At 47.1% G+C, this 16,173-nt stretch overlaps 1 long non-coding RNA gene across 1 annotated transcript; it reads right to left on the reverse strand.

Moving 5' to 3' along the window:
- Positions 1–6,888: 6,888 nt before the first annotated feature.
- Positions 6,889–10,595, reverse strand: LOC121134680. The gene is made up of 3 exons (XR_005871797.1): positions 10,441–10,595; positions 7,732–7,804; positions 6,889–6,934 (listed from the first exon to the last, which is right to left on the reverse strand). It is a non-coding gene; the product is annotated as an uncharacterized LOC121134680 (long non-coding RNA).
- Positions 10,596–16,173: the final 5,578 nt, after the last annotated feature.

Below are 16,173 nucleotides of genomic sequence, written 5' to 3' on the forward strand. Positions count from 1 at the left end.
AGGCTGGCTTTGAACTCACAGAGATCCGCCTGCCTCTGCCTGCCGAGTGCTGGGATTAAAGGTGTGCGCCACCACCGCCTGACTTTACAACAGAGATTTTTAAAATATGCTTCTGACATTTAGTGACAAAACAAGCAGCTTAAATTATTCCTTAGTATTTTGTTATTTATGACAATTCTGTATTCAACTGTCATAAAATGTTCAATATTTTAATAAAATTGCAAATTTACCATTTTACCATTTTAATTTGCCTAAAATTGATTTGTTTGCTTGGTTTTTTTTTGTTATGCTATGTGATGAGTGCTGAGACAAGGCTGGCCTGGATCTCACTCAGTGTCCCAGGCTGTCCCTGAACCTGTGGTGATTCCCTCGCCTCAGCATCAGAAATGCCCGGGTGATAGGCAGGGACCACCATACCCAACTCTATTTACAGCTTCTCTCAAGCACAGCACAGCTTCTACTCACTTCAGAGTTCCCCTTTTTCTTCTGACACTTGGCAAGTCCTTTTTCATGGTTCCATGCTCAAGTTATGGATAACAAATATTTGGTTATGTTTTGCTCAGAAGTTCTCAACTGTCTGGAAAGACTGATGGGTTTCCACAAGTGTGTTCATTGTCTTTAACCAAAGATCTCCCTGCTTTTCTCAGAATACCTCATCTAGTTTCCCTAATCAAGCAGAGCTTCAGGAAGTGGCAGAAAGATACTGCCAGCCACCCTCCTGTGACTGACCATAGCTGCCCTGGTGGTACCCATTCTTCTTTTGGACTTATTATTTATTTAGGTGCAGCAAGGGCTACCTCTACCTGGTTACATTATTACTCTGTTGTCTTCCAAAAGATGTTTAATAACAACAGCATAAGCAATGAAAATATAAAGGGATGACGGGCCAGGTGGTGGTGGTACACACCTTTAATCCCAGCACTCGGGAGGCAGAGGCAGGCGGATCTCTGTGAGTTTGGGGACAGCCTGGTCTACATAGCTAGTTCCAGGACAGGCTCCAAAGCTACAGAGGAAACCTATCTAACAAAAAAAACAAACATCAAAAGTAAATACATAAATAAATGGATGAAAGAAAGTTTACATATATTTCTTGGTTGCTTCCTTCATGGATGATAAAATTTAGACACATCTATGGCCACAGCCCATAGCAGAATTTCTCTGGGCTGCAGACCATAGCTCGACAACCCCTTCCTTCTTTTTCTTAGTAAACAAAATACCCATTAACTCTGGAAGCTATTACACAAATGCCCATTGTGCTGACCGTGTTTGACCCCTTTTAGAAAAACTGCATACTTGTTGGAAGTAATTTGCAGAACTGTGATCCATCTGTACTTGGTGTTTAGCAAGCTCCTGCGGAGTAAGAAAACGTTAGATTGAACCTCACTGCTGAGAAAGTCAGACAATTTGCATGTAGTCCACAGGGTTCTACTGCTGGCTGCCTGTGCAGAAAAATTCCAAGTCAACAACTTTCTTTCTTGGGGTATCAAACTCTTAAGAGATTCACTCTTCCCTGAGTCCAGGGTGGACGAACTAATTCGTAGGTTAGGAGGAGGGTTTTCTAAAAGAGAAGGATCAGCGCATTTCACAGAGAACTGCAGTGAAGTCAGACACAGTTGGATAAAAAAAATAGAAAAGAAAAAAAAAAGGAACTGCTCCTAGGTGTGGTGGAGGAGAGAGTTTATTGTAGACTTGTGGGGGAGCATAGGCAGAGGCAGGGACATCGGGGAGACTCCAGAGTGCACATGACCCTGAACCATGTGAGGAGACTGGAGGGAAGGGAGGGGGCAGGGGGGAGAGGGGAACCAGGCATAGCAGCCAGGAGGCCAAAGGTACAAAATGGGGTGGACAGCCAAAATGTCTGCGTTATATAGGGAAGAGCCTCTGGGAAAGGGCAGCCCGGTCTCCTGGGCTGGAGAGTTCAGGGTAGAGGGCAGGGTACGCCCACCATACCCTGTAACAGGTAGGATCTGAGGGCCGCTTGGAGGACATTGCTGCCAGGTCTGCTTTGATATGTTAGACAGGCTCCTCGGGCATTCATGGTAGGGTGGGAGGTGTTGAAATTTAACAACTGTGACATCTTGAAGGGGGGGGGGGTCAGGAAACCAATTCATTAAGGCCCAGGTAGAATACTGGGCTATAACCCAATGGCCTGAGCTTATTCCTACAGTGACTTTAGATCTTCATTTGGTGTCAGAGTGAATGGAAGTCTGGGGGTGTTCATGACTCTCAAAATAAAAATATAACAAAAGGAACCCTAGATTGTGATGAGACGATGCACCCTGGTTAAAATGATATCGAAGTGAAACGTGAAGGAGACGACCCCATTAAAGGGAAATTAGTCGGCACGGGGGGGGGGGGGGGGCAAGTATAAGTGGTTCCATTCATCTTCTGTCTCCTGGAAAGAGAAAATGGCCCCCAGCCCAGGAAGAGAAGTCTCTGGGCCCCCAGGCAGCTAGAAGCTTGGTAGTAACCAGGGATGGGACACTACAGGGAGATACTGCTAAGAGCTGCGTTTTCCACCACAAACACCAGGACAGCCTCCCCAACGTGGACACTGAACACCTAAGTGGGTGACCTGTGTGTGCTGAAGGCTCAGGAGGAAGCTCTGTTCTGTGTAAATCCCTAAGACTTCCCCATGACCTGAGGGGCATGTTCCCAGCCCAGCAATGGATAATGATATCCACAGGAGAGGCCCAGGGAAGACGTTTTTCTAGTCTGACTGTATCTACCAAAAATTCACGTTGAGGGGTTTTTGTTGTTGTTTGTTATTGTCTATTTATGCTATGTGTTTTGCCTGTATATATATGTCTGGGTGAGGAATTGACTACAGTTGCAAGCTCCATGTGGGTGCCGGGAATTGAACCCTAGTCCTCTGGAAGAGCAGTCAGTGTTCCTAACCTCTAAGCCATCTCTCCAGCCCCTCATGTTGAGGTTCTATCTCTAGTGTGAAGCACTTAGAAGGTGGGCCTTAATAAGTGACTAGGAAACAAAGACTCAGCTTTCACAAGTGACACTAAGTATATCTATCCATTCACAAATTGATTGGCTCTCTCAATAGCGAGTCTGCTGTAAAAATCAACCTGACTGCTTTTGAGCCCTGTTGTGGAACTTTCCCCCACGGAAACAAGAGCAAATATCTACCTACCCCAGATAGGGCAACAGTGACAGACCACAGGAGCAATTCTGCCTAGTCTAACCTGAAGCAATGAATACAGCATGGGTGAGGGGTCACTTCAAGGAGCAGGGAGGACCCCTAAGCAGTCACACCACTGAAAAATCTCACTCCAGCACGGATGTGACGTTTCTATAATCGCATAGGTGGAGTCCCTCCTTCAGTTAGCTTTCCACCTTCTGTATGGTCTAACTACCTCCCAAACCATAAGGCCATGCTGCAGCAGCAGAGTAATGCAGCTGGAAGGGTGTAGAATCTCCTCTTTGTATTTTTTCTGGGGCAATTTGTAATCCCCAGCGAGGCAAAATTTCCTTTACTGCCTCAAACATCTTTTCCAAAGTATCCTTATTTGAATCAGACAATAATATGTCATCCATATAATGATATATTAACGAATGTGGAAATTTTTTACGAATTATTTCTAGAGATTTATTCACAAAATATTGACAAAAAGTTGGACTGTTTAACATACCTTGAGGTAGTACCTTCCACTGGAATCTCTGTACCGGACGGGAATTATTATAGGTAGGTACTGTGAAGGCGAACTTTTCTCTGTCGTTTTCTTGTAACGGTATGGTGAAGAAACAATCTTTTAAGTCTATAACTATAATTGGCCAATCCTTAGGAATTAGAGAAGGTAACGGCATCCCAGGTTGTAGAGACCCCATAGGCTGAATTACCTTGTTGATGGCTCTAAGATCAGTAACCATTCTCCACTTACCAGACTTCTTCTTGACAACAAAAACAGGTGAATTCCATGCACTAGTTGATTCCTCAATATGTCCAGCATCTAACTGTTCCTGAACTAACTTCTCCAAAGCCTCTAACTTCTCAGATGTCATAGGCCATTGACCCACCCAGACGGGTTCATCTGTCAGCCATTTTAAGGGTAGAGCTTTTGGTTGCTCTGTAGGTTTGGCACTAGCATCTTGCTTCTGTACAGCCTGTACATTTGGCATCTGTTTTCTGTATTGTCTTACTATATTCTTACTACCACTAAGAGCTTGTCTATAATTCCTAGCTGATACAGGAGGAATGTTAATCTGCGTATTCCATTGCTGGAGTAGATCACGACCCCAGAGGTTTATAGCAATATCTGCAACATATGGCTTTAACCTTCCTCTCTGTCCTTCTGGCCCAATAAAGTCAATCCATCTAACGCTCTGTTTAACTTCAGGTAGGGTTCCAATCCCTAAGAATTGAACATTAACCTCTTTTAAAGCCCAGTTGTGTGGCCAGGACTGCTGATTAAGGATAGTGGCGTCACTTCCGGTGTCCAGTAATCCGTAAATCACCCTATTATTTACCTTAACTGGCAGCTTGGGTCTATGATATTGTATAGAAGTTTGCCAAAATATATGTTTTGTATCTCCTCCTGATGTAATTGATTCATCCTCTGGAGCTAATGTATTATCCAGTGCCGTATTATTTACAATGGGCAGTGGATCTTCTAATTGTCCTGGGAGAGGCTGTCCTCCACTGTCACTGGGAATGACCGGATAATCTTCCTTTTCGGGGCTCCATTGAGCCCCAGAACCCCGTTTCCCTGCTTTAAAGATCTACCTTGTCTGTCTATTGTGGAAAAGCATTCATCAGTCCAATGGCGCCCCTTCCCACACCTCCTGCATAGACCAGGAGGCTTAGGCCTTCTGTTTGATGCATTCCTGGTAAAAGCATTATTTCTAGGAATGCGTTGTCTACAGTTCCTACTAAGATGTCCTATTCTACCACAGTTAAAGCATGTTGCATCTTTATGCCTATTTAAATTCTTTGAGATTGCCTTCCCTACCCATGCCTCTATATCATCACAGGTAGGGTATTTGGCATCCTGGTGCCTCCTCAAGCCTGTAGAAATAGCTTCACCTACCCAAGCTCCTGTATCCTGACTTTTACATTCCAGGTTCGCTGTATGTAGGACCCATTCCTCCAATGGCGCTGATCTTATTTTTAATGGCCAAATTACCTGCCTGCATTGAGGATTCGCGTTCTCATACGCCAAAGATTCTATAAGGAGATGCCTCGATTCTGGGTTCGCTACCTGTACTTCTACTGCTCTGGATAATCTCTCTAAAAATTCAGTGAACCTTTCCCTTGGGCCCTGTAATACCTTGGTGTAGGGTTGCATTATCTCTCCTGTTTCACAAACCTTATCCAAGGCATTTAAAGCAGCTGTACGGCACAAAGACAACATGCGCTCGTCATATGCAGATTGAACCTGCGTGTCAGCGTAAGGACCCTCCCCAAGAATCTTGTCTTGGGGTACTTCATGACCCTTCTGCAATTCCTGAATCTCAATTGCTTTTGCTTCTTGCCTCCACAAAGCTCTCCATTGAATTTGACAAGAATTTTCGAGCACTGCAGAGGCTAATTGGGCCCAGTCTTTTGGGGTTACTTTATTTACAGTAGCCCATGAGGTTAGGAGCTCTCTGACAAAGGGAGAATGAAGACCATACATGACAATGGCCTCCTTAATATTTTTTAGATCCTTCATCTGTATAGGCTCCCAGTGATAAGCAATGGGACCATTTGATTGTTTTTTCGTTGCTGGTTTTTCTGTTACAGATACTGGAAAAACCATAGGGGAACGCATAGCAACCTTAGGGAAATCATTCCGGCATTTGAGAAGCTTTGGGAAACTCCTGTCCTGACCTGTTGCCTGTATTTCTGATTCTGAAGTATCAGATTGAGCGTCTTCTAAATCCTGCAGTCTATTCATCATTGTTTCTCTGAGCTCTTGAAGTTCTTGGGACAAATAATTTTCTAAGGACGTCATGGAATCTTTCATTTTTTTACATTCATTATTTACATGTGATTCCAAATTTCTAATATTCTCATCCTTAGCAAGTACCTCAATAGCATGTAAACTGCCTTCTACAAATGATATTCTATCAGTTAGTTCATCATTGCTCTCAGACATGGAACAATTCTTTTCTGCTAGCATTTCAATTTTATGTTCCAGTCTTTGTAATTTGCTAGTGAAATCATCAAACATGGAACCGTGTTTTTCGTTAAATGTTTCCACATTATGTTCCAATTTTTCAATTCTATCTGTGGAACACATTTTTCCTGATAGTAATTCAATTTTGTGTTCCATCTCTTTAAACCTGTTCGTCAGACCTACATTATCATTTTTAATATCCTGAATATTATCTACCAACCCTTTCTTACTCTCCTGCAATGAATTTTGCACTTCCTGAATCCTTTGTATTAAGATTTCAAAACTATCCTGCGATGACTGTATGACCTGTATAAGTTTATTCCTATTTTTGAGCCATTTCATTAACAAAATTATATTGATTATGAAGCTAATAATCACCATCGTGGGTAGGAAGTACCTTTCAGGTAGGTCCTCAACCCTTTCTAAAATCCCATCCATACAAAAAACAAGAAAATTCTTAACATCCTGCATCATAGTGTTAGCTGTTGACATTGTATAAAGCAGTTACGTTTGTTACCAATGGAGTAATTCAGGCCGAAATCAACAGGCTGCCAGCGAAAGAGCACGTGGCCGGAGTCAGCAGGCCGCCAGTAAAACAGCACGTGGCCACGAGAGAAATCTTGGAATACCGCCTAACCTTACCGGCAGGTAGAAGGTACTGGTTCCTGGCGGCAGGAATCGTGCCTTGCCGAGCGAAGTGGTGAGGAACTTAGCGAAAGGAGAGTCCACGTGTGCCTGGTTGGGCCGAGAGAAGCCGCTTTTCTGGGCGCCTGGATCCGGATTCCAATCCCGCTCCCGACACCAAACTGTAGGCTAAACGGACGCTGTAACGATACGCGACACACAATTACTGACAGTAAAGCTAAGTATTTAATGTAGAAAATTACTCACAAGATACCAAACCCAGAGGAGCCAAACAGTTCTCAGCTAGCAGCCGGACCGGAAGCCGAACTCCAGGAAAAGAGACCGAGACTTCCTGTGTGCTGTCTTTTATGCCTTCCCCCATAACGCCCCTAGTCATGCCCAAAAGTGGGCCTGGCTAGTGACGTAGTTCCACCTACGTACGTATACGTCTTTACATCCAGCCGTATACGCCTTTAGTCCTGCCTAAAGTGGGTGTGGTTAGCGGTGTGGTAAACCGCCCTTTTATTACCTCATCTGTATGCGCCTCTAATAAGTCACATGTTTAATGGCGGCATCAGACTTCCTCCTACAGAAGGGGATTGTGAGGAGTAGGGTCTGAGAACCCTGTCCTCCTCCTCCTTCTAAGGGGGAAGTAGACAGGGCTGTTATGCTATGGGGAATGTTCATAGGCACGCTTTACACACACACACACACACACACACACACACACACACACACACACACACACACCCTGTGCTATCCTGGGATCCCGCAGTCCCTACCAACAAGATCTTCACCAATTTTAAGTCCTTGACCTTAGGCCCTCCCCGTTTCCAGAGCTGTGAGCTGGATAAGCTTTGATATTCAGTTGTAGCAACAGGAAGGTTTGATGGGATCTGGAAAGTACTGGGCTGTCTTTGCATGTAGCTCCCTAGTGTGGTGTTTGTGAACACAGCACCATTTTCCTTATATGACAGGCATTACACTGCTGATTCACCTGCCTCCTTGGTGTCCATCCATTCCTCTGGGTTGGTAGATCTGCCTGCTCTCTAGGCATGGTGGGAAAGGCCCTAGGAACAGAAATAAGAGGCAGGAAGAGGTGAGGTCTATTTTGCTGCATAATCAAGGTGCCTGATATGCCCAACTGTGATGGCTACCTAGTCACTGCCACACCATGGTGGGTACTGTGGCTTGCTGACCCTGGCTGGGGAGTGGGTACCATGTAAGTTCAGAACCTAACAAAACCTCCCACACTGGCTACTTCAGTCATAGCCCCCAAGGCCTCTGGTCCCCCACCATGCTGTGTTTTCCCCTGTAACACAGGCCTTACATTTCCCGTCATTTCCCTACCCCACCTCATAGAACCTCTTCTGATTTTAGCTAGGTAACTCTCACCGCATCTTTGAATTTCAGCTTCCCTCCCTGGAAGGTATTTATTTCTCCAATAGGTATCACGACTCTGTGATTTTATTTTTGATTGCTGTCCTCAGTGTATAAGAATATGAATTTTCAACTGGAAAGTGGTGGCACACGCCTTTAGTCCAGCACTCGGGAGGCAGAGGCAGGAGGATCTCTGTGAGTTCGAGGCCAGCCTGCTCTACAGAGTGAGTGCCAGGTCAGCCTCCAAAACTACACAGAGAAACCATGTCTGGAAAAACAACGACAACAAAATATGAATTTTCCATGGTCCACATGCCATCCCACGCCCAGGACCACACCTGGCACAGTGGAGACACCCAGTAGATATTTTCAGAAGGTCTACAAACTTGTTCTGGAGCACTGAAGTCTAAGTTGGCGGCTAGCATTGGAAGACATTGAAGGACTGAAATCAATGGGGAGAGTGCGCAGACTCAAAGGTCAAGGTCGAAGGTCAAGGGTAAAGGAAGATGTGATCAGGGTTAGGAAAGGGGCAGCACCAAGGCAACTCTGAGGAGCCAAACAAATGATGAAGCCTGAGATCGTTCAATGACAAATGCGGGGCAGAGAAGCGTCCGCAGACAGACAGACTGACCGCCTTTAGTGGGAGAGGACTGGATGGAGAACAAGCAGATGGGACGTGATTGGGGGCAGTGGGCCCCAAGACTGGACGAGATTAGGTAAGGCTGACTTTTGGAAGGCAAAGACCCTAAGCCTCATTTCTAGGGATTCTGGTTGTTTTTATTCTAAAGGCAAAGCAGAAGCTGCTGACAGTTTTAAGAAGTGGTGTGTGTGTATGTGTGTGTGTGTGTGTGTGTATGTATGTGTGTGCACATATGTGTGCACATGTGTGTGCCTGCGTATGATGCATGCATGTGTGTGTGTACGTGTGTGTGTGCATGTGTGTTTGTATGTGTGTGTGCACATATGCTGGTTACTGTGTGGATAACATATTGGAGTCAGATAAGTTAGAAGAGCATTGGGCATTCAGGGAGTATTTGGAATAAAAGACTGGGTATTTTGTAAAAAAAAAAAGAAAACACAAAAACAAAATTGTATTTATTCATTTATGTGGTAGGGCTGGGAACCACTATTTTAAAACATTCCTTCATTTCAGCTACCCATTGCCTAGAGAGCTTTAAAAACCATTCGCTTCATTCCAGGTGTGGCCTACAGATGGGGAGTTTCCCAGGCTTCTCCAGACGTTTCAGTTGTAGAGCAGGGCTGAGAGCTGCCGCTGAGTTACCCGAGGAGACCTGAACTCCAGGTACCGGCTGAAGACCACTACAGATGTCCGACAGCTTGTTAGACATAGGCATCAGGCTCCAGCCAAGCAAGGACTCTTGAGGAGACTCTTTGGACCATCGGGCTCAGGAGGGGACTCATCAGAAATAGACACTCATGGGCCACTGAGTCAGAAGCCCTGGCGGAGGGCCACCCAGGTAACACTGGTTCAAGATAGAGTGAGCCAGGCATGGTGGCTAGTGCCTGAAATCCTAGTATTTCAGTCTGAGGCAGGAGGATCGCCATGGCTTTAAGATAAACTGGGCTATATATTGAGTTTCAAGCCAGCCTGGGTTACAGAGTAAGAACTTACATCAAAACAAACAGATAACCAAACAAAAATAGCATAGGTTGCGTGTGTCTCAGCTGTCAAATGGCCACTGTGCGATCATGGGGACCTAATTTTGGTCCCTTAGAACCTGCATTAAAAAATAAAATATAGCTGGGTGATGGTGGCACAGGCCTTTAATCCCAGCACCCAGGAGACAGAGGCAGGCTGAGCTCTTTGAGTTCGAGACCAGCTTAGTCTACAGAGTGAGTTCCAGGGCAGCCAGAGCTACACAGAGCATCCCTGTCTCAATAGATGATGATGATGATGATGACCATAAGAGGCTGGTAGCATGCCATGCCTGTAACTCAGCACTGGGAAGTCAGGTATAGGAAGGTCCCTGGAGCATGCAGGCCAGACAGTCCAGCAGCTAGGATTCTAGATAGATTATCAAACTCCAGATTCAGTGAAAAAAAAAAACCCAAAACAAACAAAAGCAAAAGCCACATGAGAGAATGATTAAGAAGAAAAAACCACCTGATATCAATGCTACCTCTACACACATATGCATGCGCACCTAAACACAAAACAGTAAAAGATTGAGAACCATAATTCCAGTGGGAGAAAGCAATAATTTCAGGATAAGCCTCCGTTCGGAAGCTGGTGGGTTATTTCAGTGGCTTGGCGGTCCAATACAAAAGACTGGGTGAATGGGTTTCTCTTCGAGAGACTCCCTACCTTCTTGTCCCAGGACACATCTTCTCTACCCAGTCTCTGGTCTTCCACCCAGGCTCCTGCTGGCAGCCTGACTTCCGGATGCATTTCACAGGAAACCAAGAAAAGACAGGCAGAGGGAGCAGGGCAGGGGGGCCTGAAGTCCCCACCGGAAGCAACAGGGAAACAAACAAGGAGAGCTAGGCGAGCGGGAGACTTAGGATGAAAGCTCCCACGGGGCATTACTCAGCCCTTGCTGTGTCCCATCACATGCAGCCGCATGCATGATTGGTCTCATCTCCTCCAGCTTGAGACTTCGTGGGGCATTGGGCAGATCGCAAGCTGTCTTAAGGGCGAACCAAAGGAGGGGCCGATGTCTCAATCTAATGAGAGCTTTCCCTCTGTTTCCCGGCTTTGTGGGTTCATTCCCCCTTTCAAGATAAAGTCTCACTACAAAGTCCGGGCTGGCATGGCGCTCGCACTCCACCACTGAGCCACATGGCACTGTCAGCCCCTCAGACCCTCTAGCCTGGTTACCTGAGGTAGAGCTGCTTCTCTAAATGCTGCTCTCTGAGGAGGATGGGGGTGCACGGGTACTGATCCAGACTTCCAATTTTAACACAATGCCATGGTGGTAAGAGAGAGAAGAGACGGAGAGAGGGGGGAAGAGAGGAGAGAGAGGAGAGGGAGGGAGGAGGGAAGAGAGAGAGACGAGGGAGAGAGGGAGAGAGAGAGAGAGAGAGAGAGAGAGAGAGAGAGAGAGAGAGGAGAGAGAGAGAGAGAGAGAGAGAGAGAGAGAGAGAGATCTGCGTGGATGGTCCCGGGGATCTCAGTGACAGTCATCAGGCCTGCTCCCTGCTCACACTCACAATCTCTGTTACCTCTGAGCTGTCTCACAGATCCACTGGTCTGAGGGGAGGGTAAGGATAGGGTGGAAAATGAAAGAGATCCCAGAGGAGAGAGAACAAACAGATAATGAAAGATTCATGTTCACTGAAGTTCAAGTTCATCGGTTCTCCATGTAGTCAAGGACAGCGAGATGCTCACATGCATCCTTGCTGTGCAGGGACACAGCCTTGCTCTTCCCCCAGGGTTTTGCAGTTCCAGGAGCTGTGGGCTGCTACCCGTGTTGCTCTAAGACCCAGCTAGTTTGGACCTCTGGCAGGGTTCCCATGGCCCTTTGGGTCCCTGAGCTCCCCAGAGCCCCTGTTCTGACATCTGCACTGGCCGCAGAGCTGTGGAGAGGGTGAGTGGTAACCCTGAGAACACTGGTAAGAAAAACTAGTTAGTTCATACCACGTCCTTTAGTTGTGAGCCACATTGTTGAGAGAAACCAAGGGGAGATGGGGTGGCATGACTTTGCCCGTTCTCCTCAGGCATCCCAGGTTCCGCCTGCTCTGCAGTGGGCCCTGGCTGCCCCCCCCCCCCCCCCCACTGCTCCATCTCACTCCACCATCCTTCCTCTGAAACAAAGCCTGCCTTCAGACTCTGCTACCAACGTGTGCCTGGCCAGGGGCCAGGGTCTAGCTGCTGCCAGAAAAGCCACTTGGCCAGAGGCATGGCTTTCCCTGCGTGAGCGTGAGAGGCAACTACCATTTCCTCAGGGTCTCCTGACTCCACTGGATTCAGAACAGCTGAAGGCTGGGCTGGTGGCCTTGGAAGCCCCCCACTGCCTTAACACCCCACCCGCCCACCCATTTCCCTTTCCTCCCCTTTTAACCTTCCTTCCTTCCTTCCGCCCTCCCCCCTTCCTCCTCTCTCAGGGTCTCACTATATGGCCCTGACTGGCCACAAACTCACAAAGATCTGCCTGCTTTTCCCTGCCAGGTTTTGGGGTTAACCGCCAGGCTGGGTTCGTGTGAGAACCAAAGTTGTTATGTTTTAAGTTTTAATTACTATACCTAGGAGATCTATAGAACAAAAAAACAAAAAACAACAACAACAAAAAAAAACGCTTCTAACCTTTAAGCCCCTTGCCCAAGGACAGGTAACTTCCTGAAATGCTGGAGGCTACTGTTTATGTGAGGTAACAAGTCACAAGTTTTTTTTTTTTTATATTCCCCCTAAACAAGTTTGTTTGACCCAACTGTACGTAACATACTCTATCATGTGTAGGTGGGAAGTATGTAAGCAGGAAATACATCAGGATATATGCTTGCTCCTGATTTGACCTGGTGGGAAATAGGTAGCCTTATGGGTTTGCCTTTGTAAACCTCTGCAAAGTGTGACTTGTCGCCAATTTCTTGGAACCCCTGAATGGACCTGGGCAGAGTCCATCATCCTGGCTAGTATTAATTAAAGCTTGCTTCAAACTTGGATCAAAATCGTGAGAGTGGTTGTTCTTGTCCGAGTAGTTAGTCTCTCACTGGAGGATGACCTTGACTTCTGACCTTCCTACATTTACCGCCCAAGATTAGGGTCTTGAGCCACTACTGTTAATCCATAGATGGGAGGAGAAAGACCACTGACCCAAATCATCATGGTCTAATTAATCAAAGCACGCTTTTTTATTTGTGTTCATGGACTGCCTCCCCTAAGGTGGGGCTCAAGAGATCAATATTAGATGTGAGGAAGACGAGGGTTTTATAGCTCGGGGTTAGGGGCTTCCAAATGGGGGGGGATATCGTTGGGGTTACACGAGCAGAATATAACTGGAGGTCAAAGCAAGGTAATCACAACAGATAGTCATAACAACCTTTCTGAAACAAAGGTAGGGTTGCAAGATGGTTATTAACTTTTTGAAACAAAGACATGACTGCCTTTTCTGGAACAGGCAGTACAGAACCATTTGTAGTTAAGGTTACAGGCAGGACATAGCTCAATCCCTGAGAGACAGAGGTTTAATCATAAACAGGAATGAACATAGTTTGTCTTTACTATAAGATGGCTTTTAAGCCTAAGATGGAGGCAGGCTGGTTCCTCACTATACCTGCCTTGATGTGGCTCTGGAGATCAAATCCAGGGCTTCATGCATGCCCTGCAGACACTCTACCCACTGAGCTACACTCCTCCTTCTCCCTGCTTTCCCTACTCACTCTTGATTCTGTCTGCTTCTTCTGCCCAGTCCATGTCTTCAAAGCATTGCTCCCACATAGACACAGGCACACATTAGTTGGTACGGCACAGCTCCTGGGGTCCCCACTTCAGCCCCAGGTACCCTCAGTTGATATCACACAGCTCCTGGGGTGCCCACTTTAGCCCCAGGTACCCTCCCAGCTGCTGCCCTAGTTTCTCTCCAGCAGTGAAACGTCTTGGGACAACTTTCTTCACATTATTTCCTGTTCCTGGCTTGCAATCATTGTGCGTCACTGCAACTGCCCCCCTTCTGCACTGTTCCACTCAAACTGCTCTCACAAAAGACTCCACACTACCCCAGTCTTGGGTTCTCGAGTTGTCAGGCTTGCATAGAAAACACTTTCCACCTGCTGAGCCTCCTCAAGTTCTAAGCCCTGTTTTATTTCCTGAGACAAAGTTTCTCACTGAACTTGGAGCTTTCTGACCCGCTGGACAGGATGGCCTGAGCCTTTTCCTCCCTAGTATTGTCATTTAACGGCATGGGCTATTTGGTATGCCCAGCTTTTTATATGGGTGCTGGGGACTTGAACTCAGGTCCTTGGGCAGCAAGCACTTTAGCAACTAAGCCATCTCCAGAGCCCAATACATGTAAAGGGAAGCCTTCCCGCCAGCCTGGTTCCAGAGCCCCATCAGTCCCAAATGAACGCACAGGAGGCTATATTAATTATGAAGCTGTTGGCCTTGCTTGTTTCTTACTGGCTAGCTCTGACTTAAGTATTTATCCCATAATTGCTAATCTAAGTATTTCTCTTATCGGAGAGGTTTCCGAGCTTCCTATCCCATGGCGTTACATCTTGACTTCCTGTGTTTCTCCTTCCCAGAGTCCTCCTGGACTCCTAGTCCCACCTATCTTGGTTCCCTATTGGCCAACAGTGCTTTATTGACATATACACAGGACTTCCCCCATCAAATAGAGAGTGCTCGGAGGGAAGAATTTGAACAGGGAGGCTGGAGAAGAACCTAAATCACACTAGTTCATACTGGGGTGAGCAGGCCTTCCTCAGAAAGCAGGTGGTCGAGCTGAGGCCTAGAGGCATGATGGGAGTCAGCCAGGAAAACCAAAGGCAGACACAGGCAAAGAAGACCACTGCTGGCGACACCTACAGCCCAGCTCTGGTTCCCTGACCCCTTCCCAGCATCGGGCGGTGTCTCAGTTACTTCAGGTCATCTGGGTTTCTCACATGGGCCTGGATTCTGCCACACAGCCCTCCTGAGCAAACAGCTTCTTTTATCCACCAGTTGCTCCAGCAGAAACAAGAGTTTTCCAGCCCCTCGCTCGCTCATCACCCCATGTAGCACGAAGGCAAGACCTGTCATTATGCCCCTGACATGCAGTAAGACTCCACTCACTTGCCCTTCTGCCCTTCCCTGGCCCAAGACATCTGCCCCTTGTAAACTTCAGTAACATCTCAGCTGCTCACCTAGCCTCCAAGACACTGCCCAGGTGACTAATCACATGACCGACTTCAAAGCCTTCAGCATCCCCCCTTTTTCTTTAGGCATGAGTTCCGCGGCTTCTGTGAAACGTAACCTCCCTCCATCTGTCTCACTGCATCTTGGGCTACCTCTCCTTCTCTCACTGGGATCCACCCTCATGGCCACCTGCCACTTCCCACAGCTGTCCCATTGCTGTGAGCTCCTTCTCTGTTGTGTGACAAAATTTTTCCCAGGGAGAGGCGACTCGAGTCTACTCAACCCAGATAGGAAGCCCAGGACAGACCAAAGTATGGATACCACCAAAGACCAACCTGGTGAACCGCGTGTTTTATTGGGGTTACTTACAGACATTTGGGTGAGGGGTTACTTACAGGAGTGGAAATGACTAGACATCATCAACACCCAGCTCATCCCAGGTTACAACTCACAAGGCTGGGGACCTGGAGCACACTGCTCACACAGGCAGCTCAGCAGTTGGAGAGTGTCCTTTCCAGATGTGGTGGCAGTTGGCCTAATACTCTTCCAGGCAGCTGGTCTGGTCTCAGCCACTTTTTGCTTCACTCTTAAGGAGAACTGTCAGATTTTATTGCTTACCCTGGCAGCGAGGGGCCCAGTGAGTCTGATTGGATTCAGGAACTTCCTGAAGCTATTTTTAGTTGTTTACCCTCCTGTTTAAGAAGCTTCCTGCAAGATGGAAAGAGGGGCTATGATACACACTGCTGAGGTCCATTCCATGGCGTCATGGAAACTGCAGTTGTAGTATGCCACGGGATTGGTAAGGTTCACTGGCCTGAGCTGCCTGTCTTCAGGGTCCACTGAAGATCACCAAAGCAAGCAGATCACTGCTGAGATGAGCTCCTGGTGTCCGCGCCCTCAGGAATGGTGGCCAGTCTCCTGGAAGCTTTCATATCCCACTTAGAAGTCAGGACTCCCTTCCTGGCTGGGTGTGAACTTTTTCCCAGCCTCGTGGTGCAGCCGTTTCCCATGCAGGCCATCAGCCCCTTTCCTCTTGGCCCCTGTCCTGCCCCCATTGTCAGGGCTGAGAGTACATCTGTGCCCTCTCATGTCTCCTCCATCTCCCACTTCCACAGGTCTGGGGCCATTTTTCCTAATGCAGAGAAAACCCCGCTCTCAAGCTCCACTCTCACAGCTAGTTTAAAGGGTCTCCTGCCAATGCTGAGGGGCTTTTAGGCTTTTGAAAACCAAAGCTGGAGGACTGGACAAAGGGGGAGAGTAATAGGAAAA

This window comes from Mesocricetus auratus, unplaced genomic scaffold, assembly GCF_017639785.1.
Source record: "Mesocricetus auratus isolate SY011 unplaced genomic scaffold, BCM_Maur_2.0 Super-Scaffold_100029, whole genome shotgun sequence".
Taxonomy (NCBI): Eukaryota; Metazoa; Chordata; class Mammalia; order Rodentia; family Cricetidae; genus Mesocricetus; species Mesocricetus auratus.